Source organism: Heterodontus francisci, unplaced genomic scaffold, assembly GCF_036365525.1.
Source record: "Heterodontus francisci isolate sHetFra1 unplaced genomic scaffold, sHetFra1.hap1 HAP1_SCAFFOLD_587, whole genome shotgun sequence".
NCBI classification, from domain to species: Eukaryota; Metazoa; Chordata; class Chondrichthyes; order Heterodontiformes; family Heterodontidae; genus Heterodontus; species Heterodontus francisci.
The window spans coordinates 483,839-500,280 of NW_027140428.1; positions in this window are offsets into that span (position 1 = coordinate 483,839).

The window sequence follows — 16,442 nt, forward strand, 5'->3', positions numbered from 1 at the left end:
AATCACTCACCCAATAATCACTCACCCAATAATCACTCACCCAATAATCACACACCCAATAATCACTCACCCAATAATAACAGACCCAATAATCACTCACCCAATAATCACACACCCAATAATCACTCACCCAATAATCACTCACCCAATAATCACTCACCCAATAATCACACACCCAATAATCACTCACCCAATAATAACAGACCCAATAATCACTCACCCAATAATCACACACCCAATAATCACACACCCAATAATCACACACCCAATAATCACACACCCAATAATCACACACCCAATAATCACACACCCAATAATCACACACCCAATAATCACACACCCAATAATCACTCACCCAATAATAACAGACCCAATAATCACACACCCAATAATCACACACCCAATAATCACTCACCCAATAATCACACACCCAATAATCACTCACCCAATAATCACTCACCCAATAATCACACACCCAATAATCACACACCCAATAATCACACACCCAATAATCACTCACCCAATAATCACTCACCCAATAATCACACACCCAATAATCACACACCCAATAATCACACACCCAATAATAACAGACCCAATAATCACTCACCCAATAATCACACACCCAATAATCACACACCCAATAATAACAGACCCAATAATCACTCACCCAATAATCACACACCCAATAATCACACACCCAATAATCACACACCCAATAATCACACACCCAATAACCACACACCCAATAATCACACACCCAATAATCACTCAGCCAATAATCACACACCCAATAATCACTCACCCAATAATAACAGACCCAATAATCACTCACCCAATAATCACTCACCCAATAATCACACACCCAATAATCACACACCCAATAATAACAGACCCAATAATCACTCACCCAATAATCACACACCCAATAATCACACACCCAATAATAACAGACCCAATAATCACTCACCCAATAATCACACACCCAATAATCACACACCCAATAATCACACACCCAATAATAACAGACCCAATAATCACTCACCCAATAATCACACACCCAATAATCACACACCCAATAATAACAGACCCGATAATCACACACCCAATAATCACACACCCAATAATAACAGACCCAATAATCACACACCCAATAATCACACACCCAATAATAATAGACCCAATAATCACACACCCAATAATCACTCACCCAATAATCACACACCCAATAATCACTCACCCAATAATCACACACCCAATAATCACACACCCAATAATCACACACCCAATAATCACACACCCAATAATCACACACCCAATAATCACTCACCCAATAATCACACACCCAATAATAATAGACCCAATAATCACACACCCAATAATCACTCACCCAATAATCACACACCCAATAATCACTCACCCAATAATCACACACCCAATAATCACACACCCAATAATCACACACCCAATAATCACACACCCAATAATCACTCACCCAATAATCACACACCCAATAATCACACACCCAATAATCACACACCCAATAATCACACACCCAATAATCACTCACCCAATAATAACAGACCCAATAATCACTCACCCAATAATCACTCACCCAATAATCACTCACCCAATAATAACAGACCCAATAATCACTCACCCAATAATCACACACCCAATAATCACACACCCAATAATCACACACCCAATAATCACTCACCCAATAATAACAGACCCAATAATCACACACCCAATAATCACTTACCCAATAATAACAGACCCAATAATCACACACCCAATAATAACAGACCCAATAATCACTCACCCAATAATCACTCACCCAATAATCACACACCCAATAATCACTCACCCAATAATAACAGACCCAATAATCACTCACCCAATAATCACACACCCAATAATCACTCACCCAATAATCACACACCCAATAATCACACACCCAATAATCACTCACCCAATAATAACAGACCCAATAATCACTCACCCAAGAATCACTCACCCAATAATCACTCACCCAATAATAACAGACCCAATAATCACTCACCCAATAATCACACACCCAATAATCACACACCCAATAATCACACACCCAATAATAACAGACCCAATAATCACACACCCAATAATCACTCACCCAATAATCACACACCCAATAATCACACACCCAATAATCACTCACCCAATAATAACAGACCCAATAATCACTCACCCAATAATCACACACCCAATAATCACTCACCCAATAATCACACACCCAATAATCACTCACCCAATAATCACTCACCCAATAATCACACACCCAATAATCACACACCCAATAATCAATCACCCAATAATAACAGACCCAATAATCACTCACCCAATAATCACACACCCAAAAATCACACACCCAATAATCACACACCCAATAATCACACACCCAAAAATCACACACCCAATAATCACACACCCAATAATCACTCACCCAATAATCACTCACCCAATAATCACACACCCAATAATCAATCACCCAATAATAACAGACCCAATAATCACTCACCCAATAATCACACACCCAAAAATCACACACCCAATAATCACACACCCAATAATCACACACCCAAAAATCACACACCCAATAATCACACACCCAATAATAACAGACCCAATAATCACACACCCAATAATAACAGACCCAATAATCACTCACCCAATAATCACACACCCAATAATCACACACCCAATAATCACACCCCCAATAATCACACACCCAATAATCACACACCCAATAATCACACACCCAATAATAACAGACCCAATAATCTCACACCCAATAATCACTCACCCAATAATCACACACCCAATAATCACACACCCAATAATAACAGACCCAATAATCACACACCCAATAATCACTCACCCAATAATCACACACCCAATAATCACACACCCAATAATAACAGACCCAATAATCACACACCCAATAATCACTCACCCAATAATCACTCACCCAATAATCACACACCCAATAATCACACACCCAATAATCACTCACCCAATAATCACTCACCCAATAATCACTCACCCAATAATCACTCACCCAATAATCACTCACCCAATAATCACTCACCCAATAATAACAGACCCAATAATCACTCACCCAATAATCACACACCCAATAATCACACACCCAATAATCACAGACCCAATAATCACACACCCAATAATCACTCACCCAATAATCACTCACCCAATAATCACACACCCAATAATCACACACCCAATAATCACACACCCAATAATCACTCACCCAATAATCACTCACCCAATAATCACTCACCCAATAATCACACACCCAATAATCACTCACCCAATAATCACTCACCCAATAATCACACACCCAATAATCACTCACCCAATAATAACAGACCCAATAATCACTCACCCAATAATCACACACCCAATAATCACACACCCAATAATCACTCACCCAATAATAACAGCCCCAATAATCACACACCCAATAATCACACACCCAATAATCACTCACACAATAATCACACACCCAATAATCACTCACCCAATAATCACTCACCCAATAATCACACACCCAATAATCACACACCCAATAATCACACACCCAATAATAACAGACCCAATAATCACTCACCCAATAATCACTCACCCAATAATCACACACCCAATAATCACTCACCCAATAATCACACACCCAATAATCACACACCCAATAATCACACACCCAATAATCACACACCCAATAATCACTCACCCAATAATAACAGACCCAATAATCACACACCCAATAATCACACACCCAATAATCACACACCCAATAATCACTCACCCAATAATAACACACCCAATAATCACACACCCAATAATCACTCACCCAATAATAACAGACCCAATAATCACTCACCCAATAATCACTCACCCAATAATCAGTCACCCAATAATAACAGACCCAATAATCACTCACCCAATAATCACACACCCAATAATCACACACCCAATAATCACACACCCAATAATCACTCACCCAATAATCACTCACCCAATAATAACAGACCCAATAATCACACACCCAATAATCACTTACCCAATAATAACAGACCCAATAATCACACACCCAATAATAACTGACCCAATAATCACTCACCCAATAATCACACACCCAATAATCACTCACCCAATAATAACATACCCAATAATCACTCACCCAATAATCACACACCCAATAATCACTCACCCAATAATCACACACCCAATAATCACACACCCAATAATCACTCACCCAATAATAACAGACCCAATAATCACTCACCCAAGAATCACTCACCCAATAATCACTCACCCAATAATAACAGACCCAATAATCACTCACCCAATAATCACACACCCAATAATCACACACCCAATAATAACAGACCCAATAATCACACACCCTATAATCACTCACCCAATAATCACACACCCAATAATCACACACCCAATAATCACTCACCCAATAATAACAGACCCAATAATCACTCACCCAATAATCACACACCCAATAATCACTCTCCCAATAATCACACACCCAATAATCACACACCCAATAATCACTCACCCAATAATCACTCACCCAATAATCACACACCCAATAATCACACACCCAATAATCACTCACCCAATAACAACAGACCCAATAATCACTCACCCAATAATCACACAGTCAATAATCACACACCCAATAATCACACACCCAATAATCACACACCCAATAATCACACACCCAATAATCACTCACCCAATAATCACTCACCCAATAATCACTCACCCAATAATCACTCACCCAATAATCACACACCCAATAATCACACACCCAATAATCACACACCCAATAATAACAGACCCAATAATCACTCACCCAATAATCACTCACCCAATAATCACACACCCAATAATCACACACCCAATAATCACTCACCCAATAATAACAGACCCAATAATCACTCACCCAATAATCACACACCCAATAATCACTCACCCAATAAGCACACACCCAATAATCACTCACCCAATAATAACAGACCCAATAATCACTCACCCAAGAATCACTCAACCAATAATCACTCACCCAATAATAACAGACCCAATAATCACTCACCCAATAATCACACACCCAATAATCACACACCCAATAATCACTCACCCAATAATAACAGACCCAATAATCACACACCCAATAATCACACACCCAATAATCACACACCCAATAATCACACACCCAATAATCACTCACTCAATAATCACTCACCCAATAATCACACACCCAATAATCACTCACCCAATAATCACACACCCAATAATCACTCACCCAATAATAACAGACCCAATAATCACACACCCAATAATCACTCACCCAATAATCACTCACCCAATAATCACTCACCCAATAATCACTCACCCAATAATAACAGACCCAATAATCACACACCCAATAATCACTCACCCAATAATCACTCACCCAATAATAACAGACCCAATAATCACACACCCAATAATCACACACCCAATAATCACTCACCCAATAATCACTCACCCAATAATCACTCACCCAATAATCACTCACCCAATAATCACTCACCCAATAATAACAGACCCAATAATCACACACCCAATAATCACTCACCCAATAATCACTCACCCAATAATAACAGACCCAATAATCACACACCCAATAATCACTCACCCAATAATCACTCACCCAATAATCAATCACCCAATAATCACTCACCCAATAATAACAGACCCAATAATCACTCACCCAATAATCACTCACCCAATAATCACTCACCCAATAATAACAGACCCAATAATCACACACCCAATAATCACTCACCCAATAATCACACACCCAATAATCACACACCCAATAATCACACACCCAATAATCACTCACCCAATAATCACTCACCCAATAATCACTCACCCAATAATCACTCACCCAATAATAACAGACCCAATAATCACACACCCAATAATCACTCACCCAATAATCACTCACCCAATAATCACTCACCCAATAATCACACACCCAATAATCACTCACCCAATAATCACTCACCCAATAATAACACACCCAATAATCACTCACCCAATAATCACACACCCAATAATCACACACCCAATAATCACACACCCAATAATCACACACCCAATAATCACACACCCAATAATAACACACCCAATAATCACTCACCCAATAATCACACACCCAATAATCACTCACCCAATAATCACTCACCCAATAATAACAGACCCAATAATCACACACCCAATAATCACACACCCAATAATCACTCACCCAATAATCACTCACCCAATAATCACTCACCCAATAATAACAGACCCAATAATCACTCACCCAAGAATCACTCAACCAATAATCACTCACCCAATAATAACAGACCCAATAATCACTCACCCAATAATCACACACCCAATAATCACTCACCCAATAATAACAGACCCAATAATCACACACCCAATAATCACACACCCAATAATCACACACCCAATAATCACTCACCCAATAATCACTCACCCAATAATCACACACCCAATAATCACTCACCCAATAATCACACACCCAATAATCACACACCCAATATTCACACACCCAATAATCACACACCCAATAATCACACACCCAATAATCACAGACCCAATAATCACTCACCCAATAATCACACACCCAATAATCACACACCCAATAATCACTCACCCAATAATCACACACCCAATAATCACACACCCAATAATCACAGACCCAATAATCACACACCCAATAATCACACACCCAATAATCACTCACCCAATAATAACAGACCCAATAATCACTCACCCAATAATCACACACCCAATAATCACTCACCCAATAATAACAGACCCAATAATCACACACCCAATAATCACTCACCCAATAATCACTCACCCAATAATCACTCACCCAATAATCACAGACCCAATAATCACACACCCAATAATCACACACCCAATAATCACACACCCTATAATCACTCACCCAATAATCACACACCCAATAATCACAGACCCAATAATCACACACCCAATAATCACACACCCAATAATCACACACCCTATAATCACTCACCCAATAATCACTCACCCAATAATAACACACCCAATAATCACACACCCAATAATCACACACCCAATAATCACACACCCTATAATCACTCACCCAATAATCACACACCCAATAATCACAGACCCAATAATCACACACCCAATAATCACACACCCAATAATCACACACCCAATAATCACTCACCCAATAATAACAGACCCAATAATCACTCACCCAATAATCACACACCCAATAATCACTCACCCAAGAATCACTCAACCAATAATCACTCACCCAATAATAACAGACCCAATAATCACTCACCCAATAATCACACACCCAATAATCACTCACCCAAGAATCACTCAACCAATAATCACTCACCCAATAATAACAGACCCAATAATCACTCACCCAATAATCACACACCCAATAATCACTCACCCAAGAATCACTCAACCAATAATCACTCACCCAATAATAACAGACCCAATAATCACTCACCCAATAATCACACACCCAATAATCACTCACCCAATAATAACAGACCCAATAATCACACACCCAATAATCACTCACCCAATAATCACTCACCCAATAATCACACACCCAATAATCACACACCCAATAATCACACACCCAATAATCACACACCCAATAATCACACACCCAATAATCACTCACCCAATAATCACACACCCAATAATCACACACCCAATAATCACTCACCCAATAATCACACACCCAATAATCACTCACCCAATATTCACACACCCAATAATCACACACCCAATAATCACAGACCCAATAATCACTCACCCAATAATCACACACCCAATAATCACACACCCAATAATCACTCACCCAATAATCACACACCCAATAATCACACACCCAATAATCACACACCCAATAATAACAGACCCAATAATCACACACCCAATAATCACTCACCCAATAATCACACACCCAATAATCACACACCCAATAATCACTCACCCAATAATAACAGACCCAATAATCACTCACCCAATAATCACACACCCAATAATCTCTCACCCAATAAGCACACACCCAATAATCACTCACCCAATAATAACAGACCCAATAATCACTCACCCAAGAATCACTCAACCAATAATCACTCACCCAATAATAACAGACCCAATAATCACTCACCCAATAATCACACACCCAATAATCACTCACCCAATAATAACAGACCCAATAATCACACACCCAATAATCACACACCCAATAATCACTCACCCAATAATCACTCACCCAATAATCACTCACCCAATAATCACTCACCCAATAATCACTCACCCAATAATAACAGACCCAATAATCACTCACCCAATAATCACACACCCAATAATCACTCACCCAATAATAACAGACCCAATAATCACACACCCAATAATCACTCACCCAATAATCACTCACCCAATAATCACTCACCCAATAATCACTCACCCAATAATAACAGACCCAATAATCACACACCCAATAATCACTCACCCAATAATCACTCACCCAATAATAACAGACCCAATAATCACACACCCAATAATCACACACCCAATAATCACTCACCCAATAATCACTCACCCAATAATCACTCACCCAATAATCACTCACCCAATAATCACTCACCCAATAATCACTCACCCAATAATAACAGACCCAATAATCACACACCCAATAATCACTCACCCAATAATCACTCACCCAATAATAACAGACCCAATAATCACACACCCAATAATCACTCACCCAATAATCACTCACCCAATAATAACAGACCCAATAATCACTCACCCAATAATCACTCACCCAATAATCACTCACCCAATAATAACAGACCCAATAATCACACACCCAATAATCACTCACCCAATAATCACACACCCAATAATCACACACCCAATAATCACACACCCAATAATCACTCACCCAATAATCACTCACCCAATAATCACTCACCCAATAATCACTCACCCAATAATAACAGACCCAATAATCACACACCCAATAATCACTCACCCAATAATCACTCACCCAATAATCACTCACCCAATAATCACACACCCAATAATCACACACCCAATAATCACACACCCAATAATCACACACCCAATAATCACACACCCAATAATAACACACCCAATAATCACTCACCCAATAATCACACACCCAATAATCACTCACCCAATAATCACTCACCCAATAATAACAGACCCAATAATCACACACCCAATAATCACACACCCAATAATCACTCACCCAATAATCACTCACCCAATAATCACTCACCCAATAATAACAGACCCAATAATCACTCACCCAAGAATCACTCAACCAATAATCACTCACCCAATAATAACAGACCCAATAATCACTCACCCAATAATCACACACCCAATAATCACTCACCCAATAATAACAGACCCAATAATCACACACCCAATAATCACACACCCAATAATCACACACCCAATAATCACACACCCAATAATCACACACCCAATAATCACTCACCCAATAATCACTCACCCAATATTCACACACCCAATAATCACACACCCAATAATCACAGACCCAATAATCACTCACCCAATAATCACACACCCAATAATCACACACCCAATAATCACTCACCCAATAATCACACACCCAATAATCACACACCCAATAATCACAGACCCAATAATCACACACCCAATAATCACACACCCAATAATCACTCACCCAATAATCACACACCCAATAATCACTCACCCAATAAGCACACACCCAATAATCACTCACCCAATAATAACAGACCCAATAATCACTCACCCAAGAATCACTCAACCAATAATCACTCACCCAATAATAACAGACCCAATAATCACTCACCCAATAATCACACACCCAATAATCACTCACCCAATAATAACAGACCCAATAATCACACACCCAATAATCACACACCCAATAATCACACACCCAATAATCACACACCCAATAATCACAGACCCAATAATCACTCACCCAATAATCACACACCCAATAATCACACACCCAATAATCACTCACCCAATATTCACACACCCAATAATCACACACCCAATAATCACAGACCCAATAATCACTCACCCAATAATCACACACCCAATAATCACTCACCCAATAATCACACACCCAATAATCACACACCCAATAATCACACACCCAATAATCACACACCCAATAATCACACACCCAATAATCACTCACCCAATATTCACACACCCAATAATCACACACCCAATAATCACAGACCCAATAATCACTCACCCAATAATCACACACCCAATAATCACACACCCAATAATCACTCACCCAATATTCACACACCCAATAATCACACACCCAATAATCACACACCCAATAATCACACACCCAATAATCACACACCCAATAATCACACACCCAATAATCACTCACCCAATAATCACTCACCCAATAATCACTCACCCAATAATCACACACCCAATAATCACTCACCCAATAATCACTCACCCAATAATAACAGACCCAATAATCACACACCCAATAATCACACACCCAATAATCACTCACCCAATAATCACTCACCCAATAATCACTCACCCAATAATAACAGACCCAATAATCACACACCCAATAATCACTCACCCAATAATCACTCACCCAATAATCACTCACCCAATAATCACTCACCCAATAATCACACACCCAATAATCACTCACCCAATAATCACTCACCCAATAATAACAGACCCAATAATCACACACCCAATAATCACACACCCAATAATCACTCACCCAATAATCACACACCCAATAATCACACACCCAATAATCACTCACCCAATAATCACTCACCCAATAATCACTCACCCAATAATAACAGACCCAATAATCACTCACCCAATAATCACTCACCCAATAATCACTCACCCAATAATCACTCACCCAATAATCACACACCCAATAATCACACACCCAATAATCACTCACCCAATAATCACTCACCCAATAATCACTCACCCAATAATAACAGACCCAATAATCACACACCCAATAATCACACACCCAATAATCACTCACCCAATAATCACTCACCCAATAATCACTCACCGAATAATAACAGACCCAATAATCACTCACCCAATAATCACACACCCAATAATCACTCACCCAATAATCACTCACCCAATAATCACTCACCCAATAATAACAGACCCAATAATCACTCACCCAATAATCACTCACCCAATAATCACACACCCAATAATCACTCACCCAATAATCACACACCCAATAATCACACACCCAATAATCACTCACCCAATAATCACTCACCCAATAATAACAGACCCAATAATCACACACCCAATAATCACACACCCAATAATCACTCACCCAATAATCACTCACCCAATAATCACTCACCCAATAATAACAGACCCAATAATCACACACCCAATAATCACACACCCAATAATCACACACCCAATAATCACTCACCCAATAATCACTCACCCAATAATAACAAACCCAATAATCACTCACCCAATAATAACAGACCCAATAATCACTCACCCAATAATCACTCACCCAATAATCACTCACCCAATAATCACTCACCCAATAATCACACACCCAATAATCACTCACCCAATAATCACACACCCAATAATCACTCACCCAATAATAACAGACCCAATAATCACTCACCCAATAATCACTCACCCAATAATAACAGACCCAATAATCACTCACCCAATAATCACTCACCCAATAATCACTCACCCAATAATCACTCACCCAATAATAACAGACCCAATAATCACTCACCCAATAATCACTCACCCAATAATCACTCACCCAATAATAACAGACCCAATAATCACTCACCCAATAATCACTCACCCAATAATCACTCACCCAATAATAACAAACCCAATAATCACTCACCCAATAATAACAGACCCAATAATCACTCACCCAATAATCACTCACCCAATAATAACAGACCCAATAATCACTCACCCAATAATCACTCACCCAATAATCACTCACCCAATAATCACTCACCCAATAATCACTCACCCAATAATCACTCACCCAATAATAACAGACCCAATAATCACACACCCAATAATCACACACCCAATAATCACTCACCCAATAATAACAGACCCAATAATCACACACCCAATAATCACTCACCCAATAATCACTCACCCAATAATCACTCACCCAATAATCACTCACCCAATAATAACAGACCCAATAATCACTCACCCAATAATCACTCACCCAATAATCACTCACCCAATAATCACTCACCCAATAATAACAGACCCAATAATCACTCACCCAATAATCACTCACCCAATAATCACACACCCAATAATAACAGACCCAATAATCACTCACCCAATAATCACTCACCCAATAATCACTCACCCAATAATCACTCACCCAATAATAACAGACCCAATAATCACTCACCCAATAATCACTCACCCAATAATCACTCACCCAATAATCACTCACCCAATAATCACTCACCCAATAATCACTCACCCAATAATAACAGACCCAATAATCACTCACCCAATAATCACTCACCCAATAATCACTCACCCAATAATCACTCACCCAATAATAACAGACCCAATAATCACTCACCCAATAATCACTCACCCAATAATCACTCACCCAATAATCACTCACCCAATAATCACTCACCCAATAATCACTCACCCAATAATCACTCACCCAATAATCACTCACCCAATAATAACAGACCCAATAATCACTCACCCAATAATCACTCACCCAATAATAACAGACCCAATAATCACACACCCAATAATCACACACCCAATAATCACTCACCCAATAATAACAGACCCAATAATCACACACCCAATAATCACTCACCCAATAATCACTCACCCAATAATCACTCACCCAATAATCACTCACCCAATAATAACAGACCCAATAATCACTCACCCAATAATCACTCACCCAATAATCACTCACCCAATAATCACTCACCCAATAATAACAGACCCAATAATCACTCACCCAATAATCACTCACCCAATAATCACTCACCCAATAATCACTCACCCAATAATCACACACCCAATAATAACAGACCCAATAATCACTCACCCAATAATCACTCACCCAATAATCACTCACCCAATAATCACTCACCCAATAATAACAGACCCAATAATCACTCACCCAATAATCACTCACCCAATAATCACTCACCCAATAATAACAGACCCAATAATCACTCACCCAATAATCACTCACCCAATAATCACTCACCCAATAATAACAGACCCAATAATCACTCACCCAATAATCACTCACCCAATAATCACACACCCAATAATCACACACCCAATAATCACTCACCCAATAATCACTCACCCAATAATAACAGACCCAATAATCACTCACCCAATAATCACTCACCCAATAATAACAGACCCAATAATCACTCACCCAATAATAACAGACCCAATAATCACTCACCCAATAATCACTCACCCAATAATCACTCACCCAATAATCACTCACCCAATAATCACTCACCCAATAATCACTCACCCAATAATCACTCACCCAATAATAACAGACCCAATAATCACTCACCCAATAATCACTCACCCAATAATCACACACCCAATAATAACAGACCCAATAATCACTCACCCAATAATCACTCACCCAATAATCACTCACCCAATAATCACTCACCCAATAATAACAGACCCAATAATCACTCACCCAATAATCACTCACCCAATAATCACTCACCCAATAATCACTCACCCAATAATAACAGACCCAATAATCACTCACCCAATAATCACTCACCCAATAATAACAGACCCAATAATCACTCACCCAATAATCACTCACCCAATAATCACTCACCCAATAATCACTCACCCAATAATAACAGACCCAATAATCACTCACCCAATAATCACTCACCCAATAATCACTCACCCAATAATCACTCACCCAATAATCACTCAACCAATAATCACACACCCAATAATAACAGACCCAATAATCACTCACCCAATAATCACTCACCCAATAATCACTCACCCAATAATCACTCACCCAATAATCACTCACCCAATAATCACACACCCAATAATAACAGACCCAATAATCACTCACCCAATAATCACTCACCCAATAATCACTCACCCAATAATCACTCACCCAATAATAACAGACCCAATAATCACTCACCCAATAATAACAGACCCAATAATCACTCACCCAATAATCACTCACCCAATAATAACAGACCCAATAATCACTCACCCAATAATCACTCACCCAATAATCACACACCCAATAATAACAGACCCAATAATCACTCACCCAATAATAACAAACCCAATAATCACTCACCCAATAATAACAGACCCAATAATCACTCACCCAATAATCACTCACCCAATAAACACTCACCCAATAATCACTCACCCAATAATAACAGACCCAATAATCACTCACCCAATAATCACACACCCAATAATCACTCACCCAATAATAACAGACCCAATAATCACTCACCCAATAATCACTCACCCAATAATAACAGACCCAATAATCACTCACCCAATAATCACTCACCCAATAATAACAGACCCAATAATCACACACCCAATAATCACACACCCAATAATCACACAACCAATAATCACTCACCCAATAATCACACACCCAATAATCACACACCCAATAATCACTCACCCAATAATCACTCACACAATAATCACACACCCTATAATCACTCACCCAATAATCACACACCCAATAATCACACACCCAATAATCACTCACCCAATAATCACTCACCCAATAATCACTCACCCAATAATAACAGACCCAATAATCACTCACCCAATAGTCACTCACCCAATAATCACTCACCCAATAATCACTCACCCAATAATAACAGACCCAATAATCACTCACCCAATAATCACACACCCAATAATCACTCACCCAATAATCACTCACCCAATAATAACAGACCCAATAATCACACACCCAATAATCACACACCCAATAATCACACACCCAATAATCACTCACCCAATAATAACAGACCCAATAATCACACACCCAATAATCACTCACCCAATAATAACAGACCCAATAATCACTCACCCAATAATCACTCACCCAATAATAACAGACCCAATAATCACACACCCAATAATCACACACCCAATAATCACACACCCAATAATCACTCACCCAATAATAACAGACCCAATAATCACTCACCCAATAATCACTCACCCAATAATAACAGACCCAATAATCACACACCCAATAATCACACACCCAATAATCACACACCCAATAATCACTCACCCAATAATAACAGACCCAATAATCACTCACCCAATAATCACTCACCCAATAATAACAGACCCAATAATCACACACCCAATAATCACACACCCAATAATCACACAACCAATAATCACTCACCCAATAATCACACACCCAATAATCACACACCCAATAATCACTCACCCAATAATCACTCACCCAATAATCACACACCCTATAATCACTCACCCAATAATCACACACCCAATAATCACACACCCAATAATCACTCACCCAATAATCACTCACCCAATAATCACTCACCCAATAATAACAGACCCAATAATCACTCACCCAATAATCACTCACCCAATAATCACTCACCCAATAATCACTCACCCAATAATAACAGACCCAATAATCACTCACCCAATAATCACACACCCAATAATCACTCACCCAATAATCACTCACCCAATAATAACAGACCCAATAATCACACACCCAATAATCACACACCCAATAATCACACACCCAATAATCACACACCCAATAATCACACACCCAATAATCACTCACCCAATAATCACTCACCCAATAATAACAGACCCAATAATCACACACCCAATAATCACTCACCCAATAATCACACACCCAATAATCACACACCCAATAATCACACACCCAATAATCACTCACCCAATAATAACAGACCCAATAATCACTCACCCAATAATCACACACCCAATAATCACTCACCCAATAATCACTCACCCAATAATCACTCACCCAATAATCACTCACCCAATAATCACACACCCAATAATCACTCACCCAATAATCACTCACCCAATAATCACTCACCCAATAA